The 18,048-nt window shown below is 42.3% G+C and overlaps 1 pseudogene; it reads left to right on the top strand.

Annotated features, from left to right (window-relative positions):
- The window catches only part of LOC125138024 (transcription initiation factor IIA subunit 2-like), a 163,877-nt pseudogene that overhangs the window by 62,080 nt on the left and 83,749 nt on the right, over positions 1–18,048 (top strand).

The raw sequence follows: 18,048 nt of genomic DNA, 5'->3' as shown, positions 1-18,048 counted from the left end.
AGATGTTCAACATCACTAAACATCAAAAAAATGGAAATCAGAGCTCCTGTCATGGCGCACGAATCCGACTAGGAACCATGAGGTTGTGGGTTCGATCCCTGGACTCGCTCAGCAGGTTAAGGATCCGGCATTGCCATGAGCTGTGGAATAGAGGCTGGCAGCTGTAGCTCTGATTCGACCCCTAGCCTGGGAACCTCCATGTGCCATGAATGCGGCCCTTAAAAAAGCAAAAAAAAAAAAAAAGTGAAAAAGAAAAATGGAAATCAAAGTTACAATGAGATATTATTTCTATCAGAATGGCTGTCATTAAAAAGCTTAAAAATAATGAATGTTGTGGAGAAAGGGAACCTACCACACTGTTGGTGGGATTGTAAATTGGTACAGCCACTGTGGAAAACAGCATGAAAGGTCCTCAAAAAACTAAATATAGAATTACCATATAATCCAGCAATTTCACTCCTGGGTATATATCTGAAGAAAATCAACATACTTATCAAAAAGATACACACACCCCAGTGTTCACAGCAGCATTATTTACAATAACCAAGATAATGTAAGCAACCTATATATGATGGAATATTACTCAGCCATAAAAAGAATGAAATTTTGCCATTTGCAACAATCTGAATGGACCTGGAGGATATTATGCTTAGTGAAATAAATCAGACAGAGAAAGACAAATACTGTATATCACTTACATGAGGAATCTAGAAAATAAAACAAATGAATATAATAAAGCAGAAGCAGACTCACACAGATACGGATTACAAAGTAGTGGTTACCAGTGGAGAAAGGAAAGGGGGAAGGACAAGGTAGGCACAGGGATTAAGGAGTACAAATTACTGTAAATTAATAAGCCACAAAGATACATCATATATCACAGAGAATAGAGCCAATGTTTTATAATTATTTTTAAATGGGGTATAATTTATAAAAATCTTATATCACTTTGTTGTACACCTGAAACCAATATATTATAAATCATCTATATTTTAATTTTGAAAAGAATGTATTTTTCTGAATAAATATGGTGAATGCTTAAAAAAAGGATGGTTACAGTTATAAGATAAATGAGTCATGGGAATGAAATGTACATTGTACGGGAATATAGTCAGTAATAATGTAATATCTTTTCGTGGTGACAGACGGTAACTAGACTTATCATGATGATGATTTTGTAATGTACAGAAATACTGAATCACTGTGTTGTGCACCAGGAACTAAGATAAGTACCAGGCATGTGATGGACAACATGATGAACATAATTCACACTGCTGTGTTTACGTATGAACGTTGGTAAGAGAGTAAATGCTAAGAGTTCTCATCACAAGGGAATTTTTTTTCTTTTTCTTTTCATATATATATGGAGTGATGGATGTTCAACGAAACCTGTAGTAATCATTTCATGATGTGTGTAAGCTAGGTCATTATGCTGTACATCTTAAACTTAATATATAAACCATCTATCAGTTACATTTCAATAAAACTGGAAGGAATAAAAGGAAAAGATGGAAAATCTATACCATACAAATACCAGTTAGAAAGCTGGAGAAAAATACTCAAGAACACATGAAAAGATGCCCAGCATCACCAGTCATTAGAGAAATGTAAAACTGATGAACATTTGTTCAAACAAGAACAAATAAATGGAGGTCGGGGAAGTAGGTACCTCCCTCTGAGCTCCCGGCCATGCAGCTTCAGTCCACTCCAAGGTGGGAAGTGCCTTTTCCACAGGACATCAATGCAAGCCTGAATTGAAAAAAAGAATTTCTCCCTCCTAAGCCATAGCATGTTAGTTGTACAGAAATACCACTTTGGGAAACCGTCTTCAGCAGAGCTTCCATGAGCTTATATGGGCTCAACAGGTTACCCCGCAACTTGCCCTTCGGGTTCTACCTCAGTTTGATAAGGCTATAAATTCAGCATTGGCACAGAGGGTCAGGAACAGAGTCAACTTCAGGGGCTCTCTAAATATGTATGGATTCTGTGATAATGTGTGGACTTTTGTATTGAATGATGTTGAATTCAGAGAGGTGACAGAACTTATTAAAGTGGATAAAGTGAAAATTGTAGCCTATGATGGTAAAAATACATTACAATACTACAGAATGAATAGAAGAAAATGGCTTTTTTTTTTTTTTTTTTTTTGTCTTTACTAGGGCCACACTTGTGGCATATGGAGGTTCCTGGGCTAAGGGTCCAATTGGAGCTGTAGCTGCCAGTCTATGCCAGAACCACAGCAACTCAGGATCCAAGCCATGCCTGAGACCTACGCTATAGCTCACGGCAACACTGGATCCCCAACCCACTGAGCGAGGCCAGGGATTGAACCCACAACCTCATGGTTCCTAGTTGGATTCATTAACCACTGAGCCACGATGGGAACTCTAAGAAAATGTCTTTTTAAATGCCATTTTCTGTTTTGGGTCATTGCTTTTTGAAGAGAAGCATAGAAGAGACTTTAAGAAATTTATTCTAGCGTTGAAGAAATGATTACACTGTGCTGTACTTACTATCAGAGAAACTCAGTAGAAAGAAGCTTATAACTCTATACCCTCTTACATAACCTTTATTCTACATCATGAAGAAACAGCTGTTTTTAAAATGACAAATCAAACGTAGTTGCCTTTCTAAGACCATTCTGTAATAAATTCATTTTAAAACTCAAGAAAAAGAAGAATCAAATAAATGGAGAGACATACTATGTTCATGTAGTGGAAGACTCAATATTGTCAGGTCACCAGTTCTTCTCAAATTGATCTATAGGTTCAATGCAATCCCAATAAAAAGCCCAGCAAGTTACATTATGGATATCAACAAGCCGATTCTAAAGTTTATTTTAAAAAGAAACAATAGCACTTCTATACGAATTCTTTGAGAAAATAGAACCTGTTTAATAATAATTCCCTGATTCAAAAATCAAACAAATACATTACCAGAAAGTAAAAGTACAGATCAGTATCCTTCATTGATATGAACTGAACTACATCCTCTAAAAATTCATGTGTTGAAATCTTAACCCAGCAGTGTGACAGTATTTAAGGAGGTGACAAAGGTTAAATGGGGTCATAAAGAAGGAGTTCTAATCCAGTAGAACTGTTGTCCTTGTGAAAGAGAGCGACACCACATCTCTCTTCCTGTCCCCTCCTCTCTCTCTGTTTCTCTCTCTCAGTCTCTCCTCCATATGAGGACATATTGAGAAGGCAATCATTTGCAAACCAGGAGGAGAGATCTTAGCAGAAACCCAACCCTGCCAGAACCTTGATCTTGGACTTTTCAGCCTTCAGACCTGTATGCAAATAAATTTGTTAAATCACCCAATCTATGGCATTTTGTTGTGGCAGTCTGAGTAGACTAACACTCATGAACATAGATGCAAAATCTTTAACCAAAAAATTATAAATGTAATCCACCAACATTTTAAAATTGTAATGCTTTGTGATTGTGTTTAATCCACACTGTAAAAAATGGAAGTCTTTTTATTAGCTGAATATCAATCATTGCAATTGACCATATTAACAGACTCAATAATACAAACCATATAATTACCTCAAAGTGCAATACAAGCATTTGACAAAATTTAACATCCATTCATGAAAAAACCTCTCCTAAACCCAGGAAGAAGAATGAGCATCTTAAATCTGATTTAAAAAAAATATCCACTGGAGTTCCTGTCATGGCTTAGTGGGTTACAAACCTGAGTAGTATCCATGAAGGTATGGGTTCGATCCCTGATCTCACTCAGTGGGTTAAGGATCCAGCATTGCTGTGAGCTGAGGTGTAGGTCGCAGATGCAGGTCAGATCCTGCTCTGCTGTGGCTGTGGTATAGACCAGCAGCTGCAGCTCGATTTGACCCCTAGCCTCAGAGCTTCCATATGCAGTAGGTACAGCCCTAAAAAGCAAAAACAAACAAAACAATTTAAAATACTATATCTACCCAAAAAAACCCTACAACTAACATATTCCATGGTGATAGACTGAATGTTTTCCTTTTAAGATCAGAACAAGACAAAGATGTCCACTCTCATCACTCCTATTTAACATTATCCTGGAAGTACTAGCTAATGTAATCAGATAAGAAGAAGAAATAAAAGACACCTAATGGAAAGGAAGATGTTTTTATCTGTAGTATCCATGATCATTTATGTAGAAAATCTTAAAAGAATGTATTTTTTAAAGCAATTAGAAATAACAAATGAGAGCAGCAAAGTCAAAGGCTACAGGTTGATATACAAAAATCTATTGTTGGAGTTCCCGTCATGGCGCAGTGGTTAATGAATCCGACTAGGAACCATGAAGTTGGGAGTTCAATCCCAGGCCTTGCTCAGTGGGTTAAGGATCCAACATTACCGTGAGCTGTGGTGTAGGTTGCAGACGCGGCTCGGATCCTGCATTGCTGTGGCTCTGGCGTAGGCCAGTGGCTACAGCTCTGATTCGACCCCAAGCCTGGGAACCTCCATATGCCGCGGGTGTGGCCCTAGAAAAGGTAAAAAGACAAAAGAAAAAAAATCTGTTGTATTTTCATATGCTGATAGTGAAGAAATAATTAAATAAATGCCACTTAAGTAGCATTTAAAAACATGAAACAGGTATAAATTTAAGTGTGCGCAAGATCTGTATGATAAAAACTACAACATTTGGGGAGGGGTGCGCGGGCATGCTCGTGACATGCAAAAGTTCCCAAGCCAGGGATCAAACCTGGACCCTGAACCATCTGAGCCACCAAGGAAGTCCCAGACTATTTTTATTATGTCCTCATTTCTCTACCTGATAGGACTTAAGTTTCATAAGAACTGGGACTTGGTCTTTCTTAATTTGTCCTTAAACATTCTAGTACCTAAGATGTAGCCCATGCTCATCAAATGTTCATGAAAATGAATGAAGAAAAGCGAGAGGTGGGGAGAAGAAAGGAGATGGGAGCAAAGGATAGAAGGATGGAGGAAGAACGAATGAATTCATAGTGATATTATTAAACAGGGTCACTGAGCTCCCTGCCTGAGGCTCCTGAGTAAAACGTATGCACGAGAGGGCATTCAAGGCAAATCATACTTTACTCACTACTGAGGCTATGGTCCCCAACCCCCATTAGCATCTAGTAAGTCAGGCCAGATCCTGTAGAGGATGCCTTTTTTTCAGCCTGGCTGGCTTATTGATTCCACTTCCCAAGGGATCCACAGTCTGCGCACTTCTCACCCTAACTAAGGCCACCAGGCCAGCCTATGGCAGATAATAAAAGCCATCTGGTCACCTGATGCTTAAGACCCAAACTCTTCCTCAGTTTTCCCCACACTGCAGCAACCACTGTTTTTCTGAACTGGGTAACTTACCTCTGTCATCCAAGGACTTTCATCATTAAATGCTAATATCAGTTTGCTGGATAAATCAATGAATGAATGAACAAGTAAAGAATAAGTGAGTACACATGGTATGATTTGTTGACAACTGCCAAACAAAATAGAAGGTATCCCTAATCACCTGTGTTTACAGAGTCTTATGCTCCTTGGCACAGGATATTAGTACCATGTATAAGATAACCCTTCAGAATAATCAGTTGTAGCAATTCCCAGTCCATTAAAATTCTCTTTCTCATGACCTCCATTTTATAATTATCACAGAGGATGAGCTATAACATTTTTACTACCATGTCCTCTCTGTCAAGTGACAAAAGGACTGACCTTCCTTTTATAGCTGGGTGCCCGCTGTGGACCACTTTTGCTGCATTCACCCCAAGCAAGTGGCTACATGTTTGGTCTGGATTGGATCAAACCGTGAAGATGCCATATAACCCAGTGAGGGTACAGTGCTGTTCCTACATGCCTGCTTCCTCCAGGCTTGAAAAACATCATTTTTTGAAATTAGTGCTACAAATATGAAACCTGGAGTCAAGGCCCAGGAGAGTCCTTGTTAAAATCTCAAGCTTAAGAGATGAGCAGAGAAGCAGAGGTGAGGGAAGCCAAACCAGAGGGACAGGGACCCTCATGTGGACACAGCCACTTGCCCTTACCAGGGGGTATAGGGAAGCTGCCCTAGCCTAAGACAGGAGGCCTCAACCACTCTACCAACGGGATGGGTGCAGTTTAGATAGTGGGTTCATATATATGGACACTTAAGTCAAAAAGGTAAAAAGATACCCTAGGAAAGTCACTTGAAATTTCACAAGCCCTTTGATCTTACCATAAAACCAATTCTGGAATGAAGGAGTAGCTGACATTGATTTGGCGGGGGTGGGGGGGGGGAGTAAATTAGTTAGGACTTGGAGTTCAGTGAAAGAAACTCTTATTAAAAATAGGAGGCTCAAAGAGTTCCCATTGTGGCTCAGCAGGTTAAGATCCCAACTAATATATGAGAATGCAGGTTTGCTCCTTGGCCTGGGTGAGTGGGTTAAGGATCTAGCAGTCCCTCGAGCTGGATCTGGAGTTGCTGTTGCTGTGGCGTAGGCCAGCAGCTGCTGCTCCAATTCAGCCCTTAGCCTGGGGACTTTCATATGGTGCAGCCCTAAAAAAAAAAAAAAAAAAAAAAGTAAGGAACTAAAGAAAGAACTGACCTTCCCCCCTACTCAGTAAGCAAGGAACTCAGAATCCATATTGGCAAATGCCATTTCCTTTAGTAAAAAGGAGAAGCTGTTCATCAGCTATGCCATCCCGCCCTGGGAACCAAATTATAACCTAAGAATATCTCTATCTCGGGGCCAGTTCACTTGCACAGTACGCTTACAAGGCCCCTAGTAGTCAAGTTGAAAATGTCACTCCCACACCACTTAGCCACACCAAAATTCTTCTACTAAGCTCTATCATTTTTGCTTCAATGTATGCATCTGTTTGAAAGGCACATCTCCAGTAGCTCTGGGGTGGGGTCTGAAGTTCTCACAAGCTCCTGGTCCTGGTTCAGAGATACCCTTTGGTCTCTTCTGCCTCCACCCTGTACTTTAAGGCTCCTTCTGATTATTTTGAGCCCATCCAGATAATCCAGGATAATCTCCTTATTTTAAAGTCAGATGACTGGCATCCTTAATTCCATTGACAACTTTAATTCCCTTTTACCATGTAACCAAACATATTCACCGATTCTAGAGATTAGAACATGGGTGTCTCTAAGCAGCCATTATTCCCCCTGCCACTTTCAGTAAATATGTATTATTATTGATCATCATTATTCTTCAAGTCAGGTTAATTTCATTTTCTTTATTGCCCAAAGAGTTAATGAGAAAGTCAGTCCTTAAGCCCAGTTTCTGCAGCAAAAGGTAATGTCACCTCAGAACCTAATGTGTTTTTCTCAGCTCAGATGATAGCATGCTGCTGTCTACAGCAGTTTCTACAGACAGACTGATGTGTACCTGCTTGGTCCTAAAAGGTTCCACAAAGCTAGTGAGCATCCAGGCAAAACCATTTACCAGCTCAGGGAGGCTGGGAGAGTTGAGAAGTTCAAGGGTGACCTCTGATTTTAAAATCAAAGTTAAAGAAGTTCTCGTTGTGGCTCAGCAAACCTGACTAGTGTCCATGAGGAGGTGGGTTCAATCCCTGGCCCTGCTCAGGGCATTAAGGATCTGGCGTTGCCATGAGCTTTGGTGTGGGTCGCAGATTTGGCTCAGATCTGGCGTTGCTGTGGCTGTGGTGTAGGCTGGCAGCTACAGCTCCGATTGGACCCCTCTGACCTTCCACATGCCGCAGACGTGGCCCTAAAAAGACAAAAATAAAATAAAATAAAATCAGAGCTAAAACACCATGCAGATAGAGCCACGAGCATTTTCTGGCAAAGACAATGCAATCACTACCTTTGAAAGCTTGAGCCAGCTTGGCCAGGCAAAAGAGGCACCCAGGTGGGTTGAATTAATGAAGGCACATCTTCAGTTATGGAGAAGCACAGTAATTAGAGCCATGAGATTTTCAGCAGGAGATACACAGAGTGACAGTAGTATTTCACCTCTTTTGAGCGCTCTTGTTTTTATGTAATATGAGGCAATATCGACAAGCTCAGCAATATTGACAAGAGTTATAGTGACTCTACATACTAAGTGGTGTGCTGGAATAAAAGCAATGATGCAAGAAAAATGTTTCTGGTTTAGAATTCTTCCTTCTACTTTCTCTTAATTTCTACTGCTCAAACTCTGGTTAAGTTATGAGCCAGGACTCTAGGGAATTTTTTTTCCCTTTTAAATTCTCCTAATAATAGATTCAAATTCAGGATATTTGTTACCTCTTGGGAGGAGGGAGGATGAGGGAAAAAACATAAATAGAAGCAAGCCATTGGTCATGTTCCAGTTAATGGGTTAAACGAGAGGCTCTTGACTCTTACGCTTTGTAAGGTACATATAGGTGTACCAAATATTCTTTTGGATATATCATATATTAATAAGATAACAGGATTTCCCATCATGGCTCAGTGGTTAACAAACCTGACTAGGAACCATGAGGTTGTGGGTTCGATCCCTGGCCTCGCTCAATGGGTTAAGGATCTGGCATTGGCCGTGAGCTGTGGTGTAGGTCGCAGACTCGGCTCAGATCCCAAGTTGCTGTGGCTCTGGTGTAGGCCAGAGGCTACAGCTCCGATTAGACCCCTAGCCTGGGAATCTCCATATGCTGTGAGTGCAGCCCTAAAAAAAACAAAATAAGAAAAAGATGATGACAAAGACAAAAAACAAAGCAAGGAATGGGGATAGGTGTTGTTGGGACTGGGTCGTAACTGTGTTAAAAAATATTCTCCTAGGAGTTCCTGCTGTAGCGCAACAGGATCTGGGGTGTCTCTGGAGCCCTGTGACACAGATTTAATCCCAGGCTCGGCTCAGTGGGTTAAGGATCCTGAGTAGGTGGCAACTGTGGCTCATATCTGATCCCTGGTCCAGGAACTCCATATGCCACAGGGCAGCCAAAAACAAAACAAAATTCCTAGATTCATGTATTTAACAAGTATTTATTGAGAACTAGCATATGTCCTTGAGGTGACAGTGGAAAGCAAAACAGACATAAGAAAGGCAAACAAGGCAATTTTTTTAATGGCCATACCCCCAGCATATGGCAATTCCTAGGCTAGGATCCAGTCGGAGCCACAGCTGGAAACTGCACCACAGCTGCAGCAACACAGGATCCTTAATCCACTGTGCCACAGTGGAAACTCAAGATCATTTTTAGGTAGTAACTTTGGGCAGGAAAGACAGTAAAACAGGGTGATGTGATGGCAGTGATTAAGGAAGTAGGGCAGATGTTAAGGGGAAGGCTATCGGGGAAGGAGAGCATAAAATGCTCCTGTCCTTTAGCTTAGAAAAAAATTGAGAGAGTCTGAACCAGGGGGAAAAAAATCTCTTAAATAAAATGCTAAATATCCGAGGATGCTTTTTATAGCATGAGCTCAAATGGATAAAACTGAAAAAAATACAAATATCCGACCATAGAGACTCGGTCAAATAAAGTATGATGTGACAGGAGTTCCCGTCGTGGCTCAATGGTAATGAACCTCATTAGCATCCATGAGGAAACGGGTTCGAATCCCTGGCCTAGCTCAGTGGGTTAAGGATCCAGCATTGCTGTGAGCTATGGTGTAGGTCGAAGATGCAGCTCAGATCCCGCATGGCTGTGGCGAAGGCTCTGTTTCAACCTCTAGCCTGGGAACTTCCACATGCCTCAGGTGAGGCCCTAAAAAAAAAAAGTATGATGAGACAACATTATGTGGTCAATAAAATATGTTAATTGTGCAGACCTCTAGCAACAAGGAAGGATATTTCTAACAAATGTTAACCGAAGTAGGTTAGCCTGGAATATTCGCTACCATCACATCTCTGTGTGCATTTGATCAGAAAAGATCCCGGCAATGAAACTAATAGCGTCAACATTGCTTAAGACCTTTTTTGAAATCAGAAATTACCTTTAATATGTTTAGACTGGGTTTACAATGAAAATAAAAGAAATGGTTGAGCTTGTAGATAATAATGCTGAAATGGTTTTCTTTGTCCTCGCAGTGAAGTATGTTTTGTAGTGGCATAATCAGCCTTCTGCTTTCCTTGTGAGTAGTTAAGCCTTTCAGCTTGTGTTATTCCTTTATCTACCTAAGTGTCCCCGGATAAAAGCCCCAACCTTTCAACACAGTGCCATGGGAGACAGGGGTTGTACCAGTTAATTTAGCAAAACTCAGTGGCATCATGACTCATTATTGCCTTAAATCAAAGTGGTTTTTCGAAGTGGGAGAGTCGTAAACCTAATCCCTGCGTTTTGATCCCAGCCAGGCTGGGGACAGAAGAGATGAGCTTTAAGAAATAAAACGAATTCAATAAGGGTTAGGTACTTATCGCATATTCCTAGTGATGCTAAAGCAGGGAGAAAACATCCAGATTCTGGAATCCGTGAACCCGGGTTTGACTCCAGATCGGCCTCTTACTCGCTGTGTGGCTTTTGAAAAGATACTTAACTACTCTGGGGCTCACCCTGCTATGCATTCATCAAGTTCCTACTACACATCCTGCATGATGGTGACCCTGGCAATAGGAAGGGGGCAAGATCAAAAAGGTCCCTTCCCTCCAGGGACTTGCAGTCACTGTACTTTACAAACGCTAAACAAGGAAACAAGTACAAACCAAATAATGACTGGTGGTGACGAGCTCCACAGAGCAAAGAAATGGGACCAGAGAGAAGCCAGGACAGGGTTTCTTCTTTCTTCCTTTCTTCCTTCTTTCTTTTTCTTTTTAGGGCCACACCTTCGGCCTATGGAAGTTCCAGGGCTAGAGGTCGAATAGGAGCTACCAGCTGATGCCACAGCCATGGCAACACCAGTTCTGAGCCACATCTGTGAACTTGCGTCAACACCAGATCCTTGACCCACTGAGGTGGCCAGGGATGGAACCTGCATCCTCAGGGACACTGTGTCAGGTTCTTACCTGGCTGAGCCACAACAGGAGCTCCTAGCACAGGGCTTCTGTTTCAGAGAGCGGGTTCTGAAAAATTGTCTTTGTGCAAGTGTCTTTTAAGTTAACACCGAAAGAGGGAGAAGGATTCATTCTTAGAATAGCCTCAGGAAGAGATTTCCACGTATTAGAAGAAAAACTGAAGATTACAAAACTCTCCCTCTTGCAGGCCTCTTATGGGGATTAAATGGGCTGATGTTTCTAAAGACATAAGCGTGAGAGCAAGATTTCTCATTCAGGGCCCTTCGGCAACCAGCAGCTATGCCTGTCACCACTGCTGCCACGCTGCTTATGATGTCAAGGAAGAGGGTACCTGAGTTTCAAAGGTTACCTTTTTCAAATTGAAGACACACACAGAGGAATGATGGGAGGGCTTCCCTGGACTGAGGGCTGTTTGCTTAGATGAGATCACTTTCACTTCTCAATAAGAAAACCATACTTCCAGGTGATAAATGGGTCAGTTTCACAGAATATGGAAAGTGTGGGAGGGAGACTGGGAAAGAAGGATCTGCTTCTTTCCATTTCCAGAAGGTGGTATAATAGAGATACTTACAAGGGGCTGGTCTGAAGGAAGAAGTGAAGCCATCAAGTACTAGAAAAGTGCTAATATAAGAAACCTGTCATTATATTATAGTATACCCCCCCCCCTGTGGTTTCTCTCCTTTTTTTTTTACTACTACTACTAAGTATTTTTTGTACTTTTTTTTTAGGGCGGCACCCGCAGCATATGGATGTTCCCAGGCTAGGGGTCAAATTGGAGCTGCAGCTGCCGGCCTACACCACAGCCACAGCAACGTGGGATCCCAGCCATGTCTGTGACCTACACCACAGCTCATGGCATGGCAACACCAGATCCTTAACCTACTGAGCGAGGCCAGGAATCAAACCCGTGTCCTCATGGATCCTAGTCAGGTTTGTTACCGCTGAGCTGCTATGAGACTCCCTGTACTTTTTTCATTGCTTTGTAACCACTTCTCCCCTCCTGCCTAGTTGTTGTAATCTCATCTCCTCTTTAATGGAAAATACTTTTCATGGTCACTGCGGTTGTTCCATCTGGTGATATCTGTCCATAAATTCTTCACTTCCGGCAATTACCATTCCATTCAAGCATGAGGACCCCATGGCCAACTGACTTATCTGTGTGTCACTTCTTCAGACACGTAGAGACTCACCTGTACCACCCTGATTACTAAGACTAGACACACGTGACCCACGCCATTCTCATTCTAGAACCAGAAATCCCCACTGAAAACAGTCCATCCCCTTTCTCTTCTGTCTGATAAAAGACGCTTGAGTCCTGGATCTCAGGCCGAGCTGTAGAGGAGTAAAGATGGAAATCCTGTGAAACTGGATTGTGGTGATCATTATACAACTACAGAGGTGATAAAAAATAAAATAAAAAACAAACCAAGTACTATTTCCAAACGAAGGTGCAACCTTAAGTAGTTTAAATGCTTTAAAAAGAAAAAAAAAAAAAAAACATAACACAGTGAACATGCGAAGGGGGAATGTGTTTATCTGTTAGTTTTTGATAAGGGAGGCATTGCTGTCGGTCCTAATCTCGTCTGCCTATGGTAGTGAAGGGGCAATCTTTTTGCTTTCTCAGGAATCACCATCAATCTTATCTATCAGAACTGTTCTCCAGAATCCTAAATCAGTTTTCATTTGGGGGTGTGGGGGGAGGAAGAGGCATGCTGCTTAGAGTGACAAGAGCTGAGTTTGAGACTTGGGTCTGCTTTTACCGGGAGCTCCCAGTAGAATGCCCTGGGCATTTTATTCCCTCTCTCTGAGCCTCAGTTTCCCCATCCATAAGAGGGGGTCGAGGGTGCAGTGCGAGATGCAGGAACTTACACTGTAAGCAGCGATCATGAGGATGGTAACAACGGCCACGGTGATAAAGATGATGACGACTCCCGGCGGTGTGACCTGGACGGAGCGATTTCACCTCCCAAAGCCCCACTTTTATTATTTGAAAATGAGGGCAAAGGATGGACGAAGTGCCCACTGAGACCACATAACAGCTTGATAGGGACGTTGATGCATAGGAAGGCAGAAGGACTCCTCGTATGGCTATGCATGTTAATATCCCCAACTTCTGGCACATCCATGGCTCTGATGTTGGGACTGGACTGAAGGGAACCGAATTCCTGCCCAGCCACTGTGCATGGTTTTTTGCACCTCGGGAGCCAAAGCCAACACAGCTAAGGTTGCTTGTGGATCCAAAACAAGGACCAGAAGTGGCATTTAGGCTTTCAAAGAATACGTTTCCCCTCACCACCCCTCATTCCCAAATCTTTTCCCCTTTGTAACAGAAACCTCTGTGTGCAATCTCCATGTCCCTCTTGCTTGTCTGATTTGATACACGTCCCTATGGCCACAACCTTTGGTTATAGAGGAGAGGTTGGGCATGTGCAGAGGGATGGTCCAGATATGCTGCTGTCCCCTGTGACAACATTGAAGAGAACCAGACCTACTTTGTATTCCCCAGAAGGAATCTGTTGGCTTCAAAGCATCACTGAAAACTTTGTAGGGAAGAGAGAAGAGATGGCATGCCCTATGGAAGACTTTGTAAAATCCCCATCTGCACGCATCCTGCCCAAACACCACGAGGGGCTGACCCTTGCCCACCTGCAACCAGTCGTGCAGACTCAGGGCTCCTCTGCCCGCTGTCTCCCTGCCCCTCAACCCACCAACCCATACTCTTCAACAAAGAAAGGCTGCAGTAGCTACTCCATCCTCCTCCTTAGAAAGAATGAGGGGGTGGCAATTATGCATAACTTTTTTTCCTTGTCATGCACACTCTAAGAAAGCACTGCTTAACTGTCAAGATCACATGTTTGTCAAATGTCCTTAAGAATCTTTGCCAATCCTCCTTTCTTGAGAATCATTAGATTGGCAAAGTTGTGACAAAGTGCTTTTAGTTCTGAGAGAGGAAAAGTGTCCCCTCAGCAAAGGGTGAATACATTAAAATATGTATGTAACACACAGATATATAGGCCAATATACATGATCTGTAACATTTGTATATTTTGGGGGTAGACATATTTGTAGATAAATATGCACGTGTGTAAATGCATATGTGCATGTATATATATCAGGATAAGCCAGGGGAACCAATGATGATGAAGGTGGGTTTTTTTTTTTTAACTGAAATGGAAAAATGCTTCTGGCTGGATGACACCGAGTTGTTATGACCTCATCTCATATAAGAAGGGATGAGTAGGCTCTTCCCAGAATTAAAACTAAGCTTTAAAAGAACACCGAGCGAGCCCCAGCACCTCATGTGCCTGTCATCCTTCCTTTGGAGAAGGGGAATTGCTCCTGATCTCTTGCAGTTCCCTTTTCTCTGAACTTAGCGAGGATAATCTCCAGGGCAAAGTCAGCTTTCTGAGTCATCAGCAATACCGCAGGGCTCAGTGGCCCGATGTGGAAAGGTTCCCCTCTCAGGGGACCTCTGAAATTATGCTTCTAATCCTGGGTGGAGAAAGCAAATAATCCAGTGTCAAACTAGGGCCGCCCTGAGGCTTGTTCAGTAGGATCCCTAGCACCTGTGACCATTGCGAGGGCAAATTGTTGTGTATTCAACCACTGATGATTCAGCTTCTAGCAAGCACCTACTGTGTGCTCCCTGACTGCTCAACAGTTATTCTGGGCTTGGGAGAAGCCAAGTGGAAAAACAGACAAAAAATCAGATTCTTGAGTTCCTGCTGTGGCTCAGGGGGGTTACAAACCCGACTAGTCTCCATGAGGATTTGGGTTCAGTTCCTGGCCTCACTCAGTGGGTTAAGGATCCAACATTGCTGCAGGCTGCATCATAGGTGGCAGATGTGGCTCGGATCTAGTGTTGCCCTGGCTGTGGCACAGGCTGCAGCTGCTGCTCATGCAACCCCTAGTCTGGGAATTGCCATATGCTGCAAGTGTAGCTGTAAAAAGAAAAAAAAAGTATTGGTTTGGAAGATAAATTATATGATTACTGATAAGTTAAGGAGGATAAAGATTAAATTTATCAACTGTGGTGACTGTGACAGGTGCAGTTTAAGTGGCATGCTGGGGGAAAAATCTGATTGGAGTGGGTTGAAAAAAAGAATAGGTAAAAAGCAGTGGAGCAGATCAGTCTGCTGGGAAAGTGAGGCACATAAAGAAAAATTACGGGGGTTCCCTGGTGGCTCAGTGGGTTAAATATCTGGCATTGTCAGAGGACCCGTCGTGGCTCAGTGGTTAATGAACCCTACTAGCATCCATGAGGTCAAGGGTTTGATCCCTGGCCTCGTTCAGTGGGTTGAGGATCTGGTGTTGCCGGGAGCTGTGGTATAGGTTGCAGACATGGCTCAGATACCCGTTGCTGTGGCTGTGGCGTAGGCTGGTGTCTACACCTCCGATCGGACCCCCTAACATGGGAACCTCCACATGCCTTGGGTATGGCCCTAAAAGACAAAAAAGACAAAAAAAGACAAAAAAAAAAGATCTGACATTGTCACCATTCTGTGGCTCAGGTCACTGCTATGGTGCAGGTTCAGTTCCTGGCCCAGGAACGTCCATATGCTGTGGGTGCAGCCAAAAACAAAACAAAACAAAACAAAACAAATATATATATAGCAAATGTGACACATTTAGGATATAGATCTCATGTATGTATACAGTAGCATTTTATTCAGCCATAAAAAGCAAGGAAATCTTACCACTTGCAACAGCATCCTTAAATAAAATAAGACAGAGAAAGACAAACACTGTATGATCTCACTGATATTATGGAATCTAAAAACTCTGACCTCATAGTCATAGGGAGTAGAATGGTGGTTGCCAGAGGCAGGGCGTAAAAGATGCTTGAAATCAATAGAGACAGTCAAAAGGTAAAGGAAATAATAATAATATGATGATATAGTAGGTGATATGTTCTGGGTCCTCTTGACAAAGTAGAAGATGCAGCAGTGTGATCCAGCACCGTGATTGGCAAGTCAGCTAAAGCCCATTTCTCTAATTCCACTACTTGCCCAGGTCCTATGTGTACTTGAGTATTAGACCTTGGCAATGGAGTGGGTTAGAAAGCACAATCAGGAAGGATCTTTTCCCATAGAATACCCTCGGTAAATACTTGTCAAAGAAAGGCAGAGAAAGAAGGAGGAAGAGAAGATGCTTCTTGGGCAGAACCACCAGAATTGGATAACAAACAAAATTGGGCAGTGTAGAGAAGAAATAAAAAATGTTTCTGAGATGGCAAGTCTGGGCAGCTGAATGGAGAGTCTTATGTGATGTAATTCAGATATTTATCAAGTTGACTATCAGAGTTCAGTGTGTGAATTATTGGCTTTGTTGGTGGACCCAAAAGATGGAAGACCCACCTCAAAATGCACAGACTAGGAAGTCCCTAGTGGCTCAGTGGTTAGGGATCCAGTGTTGTCACTGCTGGGGCGTGGGTTCCATCCCTGGCCCTAGAACTTGAACATATCATGGGCACATTAAAAAAAAAAATACCTAGGCTATGAGATGTAGGCAGAATCTACTTAACTCTGGTTTCCACAAACAAAAAGGTAGTTTGGAGGAAGGTTGTAGACTTAGAAAACCTTAAGTTTTCAGACTGGTTCACATTTAAACAGAAAGAAAATAATAAGAGGGTGTGGAAAAATAGTAAGAGGAGAATTTCTGACAGCCCTTCTAGCCATCCTTACCTGGAATCTCTGGAGAAGGGTATTTATGACTGAAAAACCAGGTTTCTCTGTTATTTCTCAGATAATAGATGGTCAGAGGGCAACAGAGCAGTTCATTAACTTCAGTTTTATCAAGTGAAGACTGCCCAGGTGTCTTAGACTGAGAAACTAGAGGAAAAGTAAATTGCTTCAAAAAATAAGCTCAGGTCAGAGGGAAAGCATCAGGGAATTTGAGTTTTGAAGTGAACGTAAGGAATTCAACAATGTTTCTTAGGACCTTTACTCTGCAGAGAGGAGTTGTAATTTAACCCAAGAGTGACATTGAGTGGAATTGACAGGAAGAGCCAGTGGTACCTTATGACGCCATCAGATGAAGTTAGCATGAATGATCTCAGGCTGAAATACAGCAGAAAGCCAAGTATAGACTCCAGTCCCTCCTAAAGACTCAACTATCCTTTTCTATTTTTTTTTTTTTCTTGTCTTTTTGCCATTTCTTGGGCCGCTCCTGCAGCATGTGGAGGTTCCCAGGCTAGGGGTCTAATCGGAGCTGTAGCCACCGGCCTACGCCAGAGCCGCAGCAACGTGGGATCCGAGCCGCGTCTGCAACCTACACCACAGCTCACGGCAACGCCAGATCCTTAACCCACTGAGCCAGGCCAGGGACCGAACCCGCAACCTCATGGTTCCCAGTCGGATTCGTTAACCACTGCGCCACGACGGGAACTCGAACTATCCTTTTCTAAATTGGCACTCCAATTCAAGTATCTGTTCTTTGTACCAGCTATTCCTTCTGCTTCAAAAGTCCTTTCTGGTCTTCTCTGATTGATGAAGGAACTTTTTATATTGGCTCATTGGGGAGTTCCCTTTGTGGTGCAGTGGAAATGAACCCAATTAGTATCCAGGAGGATGTGGGCTCGATCCCTGGCCTCACTCATTGGGCTGGAGATCCAGCGTAGCGGTGAGCTGTGGTGTATGTTGAAGGTGTGTGGCTCAGATCCCGAATTGCTGTGGCTGTGGTGTAGGCTGGCAGCTGTAGCTCTGATTCAACCCTAGTCTGGGAATTTCCATATGCTATGGTTTGGCCCTAAAAAGAAAAAAAGAAAAAAAAAGGCAGATTTTAAAATTTGAAGCTTTTTCTTTTGTGTACATCTCTATTCTAGAACCCATTTCACTGTGTGGGAATTATTTATTTGTGGATATTTTCCTTACTCTGACTCAAATGTTTATTGAATAAATAATTGAATGTCTACATTGCACTAAATATTTTGGACAGAAGCGAAAAATCCTGGCCATTCACTAAATGATTTAGCGAACACAATGTGGAGACAAGAACCTGACAAGCATTAACTGGATGTTTTAGTGAAATTTTCCCTTTTAAAGCATATGATTGACAAATGATAGACATAGTTCCGTTGAGCATTTTCCCTCCCTTCTCTTGTTTTAAATTACTTTTAAAAATTTTTTTGGTATTTTCATAGGCGTAAATAAAACCTAAAGAGCTCAGGTCCTTCTCA

This window comes from Phacochoerus africanus, chromosome 1 (genome assembly GCF_016906955.1).
Source record: "Phacochoerus africanus isolate WHEZ1 chromosome 1, ROS_Pafr_v1, whole genome shotgun sequence".
In the NCBI taxonomy this organism is placed as follows: domain Eukaryota; kingdom Metazoa; phylum Chordata; class Mammalia; order Artiodactyla; family Suidae; genus Phacochoerus; species Phacochoerus africanus.
Note: the sequence above shows the minus strand (reverse complement) of the source record. Positions and strands in the feature narration are given on the sequence as shown.